At 39.6% G+C, this 12,366-nt stretch overlaps 1 protein-coding gene and 1 long non-coding RNA gene across 5 annotated transcripts in view; one reads left to right on the forward strand and one right to left on the reverse strand.

Moving 5' to 3' along the window:
• Window positions 1–11,606, forward strand: part of LOC116055270 — a 31,646-nt gene extending 20,040 nt beyond the window's left edge. Inside the window, exons 3-5 of the long non-coding RNA XR_004106249.1 lie at window positions 2,134–2,302; window positions 7,807–7,808; window positions 11,563–11,606. This is a non-coding gene — a long non-coding RNA (uncharacterized LOC116055270). The remainder of the gene's footprint in view (window positions 1–2,133; window positions 2,303–7,806; window positions 7,809–11,562) is intronic.
• Window positions 1–12,366, reverse strand: part of negr1 (neuronal growth regulator 1) — a 176,734-nt gene that overhangs the window by 8,660 nt on the left and 155,708 nt on the right. The gene's annotated exons all lie outside the window — the stretch shown is intronic.

The following is a 12,366-nucleotide window of genomic DNA, read 5'->3' on the forward strand; positions in this document are numbered from 1 at the left end:
GTTTAATGTTAGAGGCTTAATAAAATGCACAGGGACACAAACAAATGGAGTCAGCATCTAGCAAATTCATGCAGCCCCACTTTTCCTTTCTCTCTCTCTCTTCCTCTTACTGTCTCTATAATAATCCCCCTCTCACATTTGGGTCTCTGACTCCCACTATCTCTAATAACTCTCAATGCCCCCGTCTCTTCGCAAGTCCTGCTGCAGGCCCAAGGATTTCGCTGAGTCAGCCGTTGCTTAGCTACTGCGCCCCTGTCATGACAGCGACAGTCTGGCCAGTTATGAGAAATGTCTTACGACAAACCGATGCTACTTGCATCTCTATGAGCTGCTCCATCAATACAGCCCGATAGCATCTGATCTCCAACCAGGAGGCAACACTCTTCCTGCCCTCTCTGTTTCGCCCAGCTCTTTCGCCTGTAGCCTCCTAAAATAGCAATTCCCCGCTGTTATGTATGTAGGATTATGATAAGACAGCTCTCTTTTATCAATTTCCATTATGGTGCTGATAACACAGCAGGCCTGAATGTTGAGGGTTAAGTGCATTTTCCTCTTGATGGATATAAGATAACTTTATCACTGCAGACTGCCTGGTTATCACAGTTCACCTGGGGCTTGTCGAACTTGACTGGAATTTGCTCACGCTGAGCATCTTTGCACAAACACACAAGCTGCAGCCAGAATTTGCTCAGATGGTCATACTGTACACAGAACAATCCATATTTTTGTTCTTATTTACCTACCCTGAGCTGTTAATTGATTTCTCTCAGATCAATTCAGTGGTTTACAGAAATTGTTAGACCAAAAAGGGCCAAATCAATTGCCAAGTGATTAGCATGTGCAGTGGATTATTTCTAGCTGAGGCGCTGCATAAGACTGAGGCTGCGTGGAGGAAATTCACAATTCAATGGAGGCACACACCATATGTTTATGTTAATTATTGCTAGCTCAAAGTCTGCTTTAGATAGTGTACGCCCATAGGCTGTGTGAGTGTCACACATGAAATATTTCTTTATTACACCAAGACAGAACCTGAGGCAGTGAATGCACTCCAGTCTCTACTCCCCACCTTGTTGCTGACTGCCTGCGGGAGGCTCAGATAAAAGCTATAGAGTCCTGAAGTGAGCACCATTGATTCAGAGGGGTATTTTATACAGCAGTTTGTGCAGGCACAGGCACGTATGCACAATACCAAACTGGTCTATGTGTGTGAATACCTTCCTTTCTGATTCACACACTGTGAATCTATTAAGTAGTTAACATTTTTAAGGCATCAGAACTAGATATAAACATTTCTAACCTTCCAGCATCTCATGCTACAGTGTATGCTGCATCTTCATGGACAATAAAAAAACAAACCCAAAATGGTGCGCTAATGCTACTTAAATGACCCTTTTGACGCATGTAGCTTTGGGACATTGCAGTCTGGAATGAGAATGAAACCCTTTTTATACTTAAACTCGAAAACTAATCGTGGTGCTGTTAATTAATTCTTAATATCCTCCATCTGCTGTCCTGGAGACGGGCTGCACTAAAAATCCTAAAAATTAATGACAGATGCCTTTAATCTGAAGGTCGAATTTCGTCCGACATTTCTGTGGGATCACTGCAGAAGGGAGGACTGAAACATGAATCTTACTGAAGTTGGATTTACATTACGATGGGTAGGCCTCCTTTACAATTCTTCAAACACCACAGACGGTGAAGAAATCAGAGATGGGGACTCGAGTTTGAGGCTCGGTCTCAGTCGCACACACAGTGACTTCAGACTTGCTTGAGATTTTTCCTCAAAAGACTTCAGACTCGACTCGGACTCGAGATGCGGGACTCGTGAACAATCTTAATTTTTTAGAAAAACGTCTAAGGAGCTGAATGATATTCCCCTCCCTGCGTAACATCTCACCTACCTACGTAACACGTAGTACGTAATGTATCTGCTGCGCGCGGCTACACGTGAGAGTTCATGCCTACCAATCGATCACTGCCTACCCCGGCCCATCCGATCAGCATCACCACGCTCGATGGACTTGAATTAAAAAATGTGACAGAGTACAAATACCTAGGTTTATGGTTAGACAGCTCCATCTCCTTCCAGCAACACATAAAACACCTTCAATCTAAAGTTAAGTCCAGGATCGGTTTTCTATTCCGCAACAGGACCTCCTTCACTCATGCTGCCAAACTCACTTTGGTGAAAATGACAATCTTACCAATTCTCGATTTCAGTGATGTTATTTACAGAACTGCCTCAAACTCTCTCCTGAAAACATTGGATGTTCTCTATCACAGTGCCATACGTTTTGTCACCAAAGCCCATTATAACACCCACCACTGCAAACTCTATGCTTTAATTGGCCGGCCCTCGTTACACACTCGACGCCTAACCCACTGGTACCAACTCATTTACAAGTCCGTGCTAGGCAAAGCCCCGCTGTACCTACGCTCACTGGTCACTATAGCTTTACCCACCCGTAGCCTTCGCTCAAGCAGTTGCATTTCCTTGGTCACTCCAAAAGCCCACACCTCCTTTGGCCGCCACTCCTTTCAGTTCTCAGCTGCAAATGACTGGAATGAACTACAAAAAACCCTGAAACTCAAAACCCTTATCCCACTAACTGCCTTCAAAGCACGTCTGTCCGTGCTCCTGTCTGATCACTGTACGTGCTAAATGTTCCCCGTCTTTTACCCACTGTTTTTGCACACCCTTGCTCCATTATCTCTGTCATGCCCCATTGCATAGTTGCACAGATGCACAAACACACCTGCATTGCTATTATATTTGTTTACGCTAATTTGCACTATTCACCTGCCCTAGTATGCGCAACCGTTATTTCTTCCCACCTTTGTTGCCACACAATTTTTGCACATCTACTGATCTACTTCGCTATCTAGTCCACAATCTGCACTAACTGTATATTGACTATATTGACTCTTTACTACATTTCAGCATTTATATAGTCTGTCTATTCTTGTATACTGTATTATTACTGATATACATCACTACCTAGACCACCATTTGCACTAACTGTATATTGTCTCTTCTCTATATTCAGCATTTATATAGACTGATTATTGCTTACTGTGTTATTACTGATCTACATCACTTAATAGACCGCAACTTGCACTAACTGTATATTGACTCTACACTGCACTTCAGCATTTATCTAGACTGTCTATTCATATACATTGTGTTATAACTGATCTACTTCACTAACTAGACCACTAGACTAACAGTTTATTGACTCTTTACACCAGTGATTTTCAACCACTGTGCCATAGCACACTAGTGTGCCGTGAGAGATCGTCCTGTGTGCCGTGGGAAATCATCCGATTTTACTTAATTGATCCAACAAAATTTTTTTTATTGAGTTACTGCAAATAATTTGCCATTGTTGCGCATCTGTGCCTGCAATGTGATGACTGGCAGAGAAATTAAATACTATTCTGTGTCAGTAGGAGGCAGTATAGCGCAATAATGTTGTTAACCTTGTTGATTTAAGACAATAGAATTACTGCCACCTTTCGCGCGCATTGTGGGATGTAAGCAGTAGGGCCGAGATCATCGATGTATGCCTGCAAAAGCGATAGATACATTTTTAAAAAGGAAAAATGCAGATTCTGATCGTATTAGGCTACAATGTGTCATTTTGTAAAATTTTTGGTTGGTGGTGTGCCGCGGTATTTTTTTAATGTAAGAAATGTGCCGTGGCTCAAAAAAGGTTAAAAAACACTGCTTTACACCAACGACTCTTTACACCATCTCAGCAGTGATATAGACTCTCTGTTCATGTATATTGCACATCCATCGACTTACTTACACCTCACTATGTGCCGGCATTTGTAATGCCCACTTATTCTGCACTTTATGTAGCATATTGTATTCTGTATTCTTGTACTGTATTGAATGTAAAACTATTTGTTGTCTTGCACGCCTATGCTTTTCTTGGCCAGGTCACTGTTGCAAATGGGAACCTGTTCTCAACGGCCTACCTGGTTAAATAAAGGTTAAATAAAAATAAAAAATAAAGAGGACAATAAACATGTTGACCGCACCGGCAGCTGCTGTGCCATTCATCAGAAGCTGTAGCTTAAATCTTCAGACAACAAGGCCCAAAAAGAATCGCTGAATGCAAAATATGTGGTATCAAGACAAAGGATTCTGGCTCAACCACATCTCATTTAATCAGAAGCCTGAAAACATACTCTGATAGGTTAGCAAACATGTTTAGCTCAGCATTGGCTATCTAACGTTAGCTTGCTCCTTAGCTTTAGCTACGACCTACAGAGGTAAACTCGATGTTACGAAAAGATGAATGAGTGTTTGTTTGTTTGTTTCCCAAACTTTTCGGGGGATTTAACGTTACGTAAACATTTACGTCCCGCTGGCTGCGCCCCAATACAGGTTTATTGTTGATCATGTAACGTTACAGTTTCATTTAGTTAAAGTTATACTAGGTTTGAGAGTCTGGGGTCATTAGTTGTAGACACAGTGCACATTAGATGGTTGTGGCCTCTAAGTTAAAAATAGGTTAGTTATTCATTTTAGAAATATTTTCCTGATAACCTGAGTACCTCAATATTTGGTCTGTACTGTATTGTTCATGTTACAAGGCAAATACAGTTATTAACTTGAAAGTAAAGCACCCCTGGTGTTTTTTGTCATATTGCAATAGTTGGTTTACACTATTGCCAAACAACTAAAAAAAGTTGATACTGTATGATAAAGGAGTCATAATAACACATTACATGCTTTGAATTCCTTATAAATAGATATGCAGTGTTCTGAGCAGCCTGGATGGAACGAAGCAGGTGATACAACACTCATTACCACGAGAGACTTGACTTGGACTCGAGCTCAGAGACTTGTGAGTATCTCTGCATTTTAATAATGTAAATGGATGGTGGAATTGATTTTAACCTAGTTTAATCAATAACAATGTATTGTATATATATATATATATATATATGGCCTAGCCTTTTATTTTTGAAAAGGCTAGGCCAAAGAGGTTGGGAGTCACTGGTTTAATCTTGTGATACAATGCATTGTATTTCATAAGCTTATTTTATGTTCTTTCATTTAAAATGTCCAAAACAAATCTTAGAAATGTAGTGGAGTACAAAGTACAATATGTCCCTCTGAAATGAATTGGTGTAGAAGTATTTAGTAGCATAAATGGACCTCAAATGTGCACTGATGTAACTTTCCACCACTGTGTTGAAGCAATACCCTTCTACATACTGTAAGTGTGGCTAAGCTCAACTTCTCAGGTCTGGCTGCTTTTTAAATGCTTCCGAAAATCGAAACAGTTTAAGAGTAGACAAGTCAAGGTGGTTTCATGCATCACAAAATGCTGCCAAATAAAAACAATGGGTGCATTTGAAAGTTAAGTGTGACACACTCACTTTGAGTGTGTTTCAGGTGTTAGACCACTGTTTGGAAGTGCTGAGTTATGTGCACTCTGTATAATGACAATGAACATATGGATGTTAGGGTTGTATGAATAAAAGGCTGACAACATCACCTCACACTGAAATGTGTCAGATCCTAAAAAAAGCCCTTAACTCTTATCTGCTCCTCCACAAACACCCATCACCCCCCACTCCAAATTCACTTTAGCCTTCCCTTTGTAAGCTTATCCTCCCTGCCACACTGACACTATCGATATGCAACTTTCATGGTTGCATAAATACCAGAACTGATGATGGTGACACATGTTTTTTCCCTTTGATGTGAGACTGCGGTAGTGACTGCAGCTCCCAAGTCTGTGAGTGCCACTTTCTCTGCCTTTGTGTTCCTGCTTTTCACACGAGTCAAACATTATTGACTGGAATAACTGAGGAGAATAAGTCTGCATTTACCGACAAATTGGACCTGTGGATTGACCCCTGGTTCAACTCAGCTGGGTACTAGGAGCAGCAAATATCAATACCTCTGGTAAAACACACACATCTCCCTTTGAAGCCACAAACAGAGCAGATGGATTCACATTTACATACAGTTTTCTTCATCAGGTTGACTCATTGCTCTTGTGACAGTGAACGTGAGTACGGGAAATGTCAGCTCAATTATATTGCATTCATACCATTAAAGGCAATTATGGCAAAATGTAAAGGGTCACAGAGTATCCATAAAAAATGGGCTAATGCCATCTGTCTGGAAAATAATGATCAAAGTTCCACCAGCAATTTATTGGTAAGACCCAGAATCCAATCACTCTGGTCCTCTATCATTGCTAATGTGTCCTGTATAATGTGTGAGAAAAAGAGTGAACCACAATTAATTGAATCTGCACTTTCTCACAAAGACTACTTCTATTACTTAAATAAACTATTTCCGACTAAGAATGTTATCGTATCTAAGCAACACATATAGCATACTAAAAAAGAATATCCACATAAGCTTGAAATATTATGTCAAAACACAATCAGTTTAAAAGAAACAACACTTTCCTAGATTTAATTGCAGACTTGCAGTGAGCGTTCGACCACAGATTGTGTAAGGTAACAAATAACCATTAATTTGAACATGCTCTCCTTGTATGATTCATGACAACTGTCTCGTTTCAGTCCAACAGTGTTCAGCTACATGTGCATTGAAATTTAATGATTTTTCACCTTGAAAACAGCATTAGTCAATCTGGAGACCTGCAATCAGCATCTCCAGAAGTCTTCAGGTGTAAATTCTCTACGGCTGGCGATATTTTATATTATTGTTACAGTCAACAAATCTCATGTAGGCGACCAAATCCAACAATGTAATGGTTTATCTCTCAATCCTTTCAACTTTCCCATCCTGTCTGTGGCACACAGCCCCAACCCCATTGGTTTTTACTGAAAATGTAAATCTATAATACCGGCTCACTAATATATTTTTTTGTTTTGTTTTATTTTTGAAAAAAAGGTTAAATAATTTCCTCCATGTAAATTTTAGCAAATTTTACTCAAAAAGGAGTAAACACATTTGGTGCTCCAGTGAGTATGTATGGCACCAGCATGGTGTATGTGGGATTGACTAAGAAAAACCCTGCAGTGCCCACATTCATTGTAATGAAGGAACATTCTACCCAGTGTAACGATTTGGCTCATTTATGTGTTTTTAATAGTTTTTGGACAACAATGGAGCACAGAGGAAAAATATATCAGATTTTAGATACACATAGAAAATACATTACTTTTCATGGAATGTGTTGGCAAATTAAATATGTATAACATAACCTGAACTTATTTATCAACAATTACACTCCTTCCAAAAATAGTACATGTTGCAACACTTTACGGAGGGATGCTTTTTAATTCATTGATTGAATATATAAATATGTTTAGGTGGGTAATAAACCACCCAAGTTTATTTTGGGGTGGCTTATCAACCCTTTTTTGTCTGGTTTGGTCTGATTTGAAAAAAAGAAGGGGGTTGCTAGTCATCTCAAAACCCATATCAGTTAATGTCAATAAACACAGCAAAAGACACAAAATTCAAATTTAGTGGCAAATATATAGAAGCAATGCAAATGAGTAATCCCGGAAATAGGGAATATCTCTCTGATTCTGATTCTGTGCTAGGATTGCTTAGTGTTCTGGTGAAAGGCACATAGGCCCCTTTCCAGGTTTGGTGGGCTGTTTCACATTGGGATGCAGATCAGTGGCTGAAGGCCCATTGGGAGCCACCCAGCATCACTAAGATCTCCCCATGCTAGATGGCATTAGGAATAACAAATGTAAAGCAAAATGGTATAATCCGCACATCTCCTTTCAAATGTGCTCAGACAAAAGCGCCTGGGATTCTTCAGTGCTAATTAACAGTGTCAGTGGTGACAGGACTTTGGCTTGTGAGTGGTTCAGCCCATTGATTGTTTCAAAAACGTTACAGTAATTCAGTAGGAAGGGGGGACTTGGATTAAAAAAGGGCCGTTTATCACTTCAGAGGCCATTAGAGCTTTGGTGTATTGAGTCCCGAGATTATTTTGCCAAAGGCATCTCTCAGCGTGTTCATTGACCTTTCTTCATCATTAGTGAATTTAAAAAGGGTGGATCCTTGTCAAAAGCCTTGAATAATCCATCAGCTGTGAGGCCAGGGGAATACTAAAGGGTTAATGGTTTCTGTTTGGGGCCTTCAGTGCTTTACCCTGAAGCACTTGTATTTCAATTCCTCAGTTGCATGAGAAGAACTGAGGAGGGGAGCGGGGAACTGAGATAGCAGTGAGCTATGCAGGATGCATAAAAGTGTTTGTGCATTAGGACGTGTATCATTAACTGTCAGCAGCAACCCTTAAGCCATCCACCACTAATGCACACAGCCATACACACACACCACCACCACCAAATGTAATGGCAAAGGCATGTAAGTGCTTACTGTACCGTACTATGCAGTATGTGTGTTGGCAGGTGTGTGAGCATGTTCTGCACTCTTTATTAGCCTCTATGTGTGTATTACACATGGCACAACTACTCCAACTTGCACTGAGAGCCTTTAGTATTAGTGAAGAGCTAGCCACTCTTAAGCAATGCCGAGGACGCCAAACAGGTCGGAAATCGAGCTGATAGAACTAACCTTATTTAACGGCCAGACATCCAAGCCATTTCCCCAAAGAGACTGCCATTTCTGAATGTCATGACCTTTTCTAACCGCATTTAAAAACCTCCAAGGTCTTCAAGGTGTGGTTTGTCAATAAAAAGATTTTGAAGACTCGTGAAGAGCGGTAAACAGAGAGAGAGGCAATGGATATGCTCAGCTTTTAATGGGTGGTTTATTGCAGATACTGTCATACTGTTGTTGGGCTGGTTGAGAGGTTTTTCCTGAGGCTAGTGACAGTGATTGAAGTGGTGTGTGTGTGTGTGCTAGATGAACTTTAGTGCAAGTCCACACAGATTTAATAGCATAAATACAAGAGAAATGTAAAGAGAGAAAATGCTTTAGGGGTACCTGTGTGTGTTAGCGTGATTTGGTGTTTGTGTTTGTGTCATTTAGTGGGTGATGGGCAGTGTGGACTGATTTAAGGTTAGGGGAATATTGTCGTGAAGAGCAGCTCTCGCTGTCCTGGCGTCTTAGAGATAATTGTCTGCCAGAGTAAAACAACAGTCTTTCTGCACCGAGCACAGAGTTCATCCTGAGAGGGCGGAGGGGTGACACTGAAGACATCAAACTTGACAAAAGAAGTAAGGAAAGAATTTAAGAAAAGAAAGAGGGGAAGGTGTCTGGGGTGTGATTTTTAGAAGACGGTAGACAAAAATCTTTGCTGTGCCATAAGGACAAAGCGTATAGAACCACATAATCGATAGCACAATGTTTTTGAAGGTGACACAAGTGCAGGAAGTCAACAGGACTCTTTTAGAAATCTCTCTGTGGACAAAGATAGGAAAGTGCAGAAAAACCTACTTACGAATAGGACTCCTATCACATTTCCCTTCAGTATGATCTTACATACAAAATGAAGACAGAATGCGGTGAGAGTTGTGCTGTTTGTATCTGAGCTGTTTTGATTAAGAGGAGAATTCAGTTTTTCAACCAAAGCTGGGTGAAATGCAAATCTGTAGCCAATGCAGTCACACCTCTGGTGACTGACATCAGGCATTTTCATGCAAGTGTTGTAAGTAGGAGTTAACCCCCTGAGGTCTAAGCCATTTTCCCCAATATTTGGGTCGCCTGATTTCATTGTGTAATAATGTTTGTATAACCTCAATCCTCTTATGCACAATCAAGTTATAGATATCATGTTTTTCAGGACAACCCAGCCTTTCAAGATATGTATGCTGTAGGGATGTGATGAATGTATAAATTGTTATATGACTATAAATACAAAAGAAAAAACTAAACAAAAATAGAAATCTCACAGAAATATATTCAAATCACACAGAGAACAATAATAAATATGACTTTTGGCTTTTGAAAATTGTTCCCAAGTCCTGTCCAATCAGGGTAAACAAAAATAAACACTGTAACTAACAAATATCAAACTATTTTGATTTTTCCCCAGAAAAGTCCCTACGCTTTTATAAAAAGTTAGTTGTGCCATCTCCAATACACCTCCTACAATACCATCCAAATGAGAATCTCCGCATTATTTATTACATTTACGCTGTTATATCATTATTTTGGTCCTAAGTCCTATTTAGCATTTATACGTAGTTTATAAGTAGAACACAAAATGTTATAATCATTTATAACACATGGACATATAATGTAGTTAATGATGTGGATCAAATATTAGGTTTTTGTTATTTTTGCTACAGCAAATTTACTGTCTGTGTTTATTATATACTGTGAAAATGTACAGTACAACTGAAACACTGCACAAACCTCTGAAGTGTCACTAATCTGGTTGCAGAATTAAGAAGGGAAGAAAATGATTCAGCAACAGACTTTCACAATAAACCAGCAGCAAATGCATCTCCATATCATTATGTCTGTATGTTTGATTTATACAAGTGAAACAAATCCTAAATTAATAATTTCTGTGCATATTTGGCAGCCAAGGGTTTAGCAGAGGTTGCTTTTAGAGTCAGTGGGTACAGTATCTTACTCTTCAGGCGTCTCCCACTGTCAGTGTCAGGCAGGGTTTGTTTAGAATGGGTAAACTAATTACTATGTAATTCCCAACACTTATCATGGAGTGACATATAGGCACCCCGTCCCTCTAAGATTCAAATACATGGGAAGAAGACATATCATGGGTGGGTAGAATTCCTGCGTTTTAAGTTTTATCAGGATAGTTGGCAACCAATACTCAACCCCCCTGGCACAATCACATGAAAGACCAGTAATCTGCTGGCAGCCAGCTGTCATAAATGAATATATATGAAACCACACAACAAGCAGCCCAGGCCTGACACCCAAAGTCACAAATGAAGCTTGTAGGAAATGGTTGGAAATGCGAGTTGGCTGAGAGAAACTGCTTAACATATGCTGAGTGTACACAGTAATATCACAGTATTGTGAGGCAGTGTTAATTTCTTCAGTGGAAACGGTGACTAAATGTTCACAGCAAATTAAAAACTAAACTATAATCTGAAAAAATGTTTTAATGCAAAGTAATTTTAGTAACATTACCAATTTTTGAAAGTAGAAAATATCAGATTTATGGACTGAATTTATTTACAATACCACTGAAAATGACACAAAAAGCAACAAAACAGCTGAGACAAAAACATGCAGGCCAGCATGCTGACATAACTAAAAAGGTAAGTTAATGGTAGTGCTGGGAGGTATACCGGTTTATACCGTATACCAGCCATATGATATGAATTTTTCATATACTGTAATACCAGTGCATTGCTGCAGAGAGCGCTACGGCCGAAGTAATCTGCGAGTGAATTGAGAACGGGAGCCCTGTTAACTGCGTACCCTTCTCACTCATGGTAGTAACTTTATAACACAACAATTAATAACCAGGGTTGGTCAGATTGCTTTGAAATGTAATCCATTACTGATTACAAATTACATGGCAATTTTTGTAATCAGTAACGTAATCAGTTGGATTACCCAAAACATGTAACATAATCTGATTACCGGTACTTTAGGATTACTCTTAGATCACTTCAATAAATTGGAAGTGACAGTGACTCGAGTCTGTTCCGTGTGTTCCGTGCCATCGTCCGTTGGAGGAGCTGTCGGCCTTCATTTTGGCCGACCTGACTTGCTGGGTTGGAGGGCGGGCAGTCGGACTCAATGACCAATCTGATTGGTGGAGTGCTAACCTGGAAATGACGAGCGGGATGAGTGTGACTAAGCCTCTCAAAATCTGACGAAAATCTTTTAAACTGACCTTTGTCGATCTGAAATGAAGACAGATTCAGCAACTGCATGGCCTATTTCTCGCTTAAAATGTTCAGAAACACGTTTCAGTGAACTATCTTCGTAAAATATGAGATCGTATTCCCGACAAAGCCGCCATTATACATTATTCAAACACCGAAGGAGGCTGACAGCGGAGCTACGTTCAGTCACCCACTTTTCTACAACAACCTAACTTACCTGTGGCCAAGGTAGTGTTTATACAACTATCTTACAACTATTTTGTTTTGAAAGGGAAACAATGTTAAAGTTGTTTGTATGTGTATTCATTCGATTTGTTTATTTTACTACTTTGCAGTTTGCACAATAAAAATAGTTTAGATTCTGTAACTGTTTCATGGATTCTCCTTCATATAACGTTATATAATGTTGATGAGCCAAGCAAACCCTTTAGTAATCAAAGCTTTTAGTAAACATGATGACATTAAAATGTTTTTGTGATATTCTATGTACTCCTGACAGTAGAATAAGCCACTATAAACATATATAAAGGCCCAGTCAAGCAAAAGAAAGAAAATACTGTGATATACCGTGAAACCGCCAGAATTTTACCGTGATACAAATTTTTGGTCATACCG

Source organism: Sander lucioperca, chromosome 11 (genome assembly GCF_008315115.2).
Source record: "Sander lucioperca isolate FBNREF2018 chromosome 11, SLUC_FBN_1.2, whole genome shotgun sequence".
Classification (NCBI taxonomy): Eukaryota; Metazoa; Chordata; class Actinopteri; order Perciformes; family Percidae; genus Sander; species Sander lucioperca.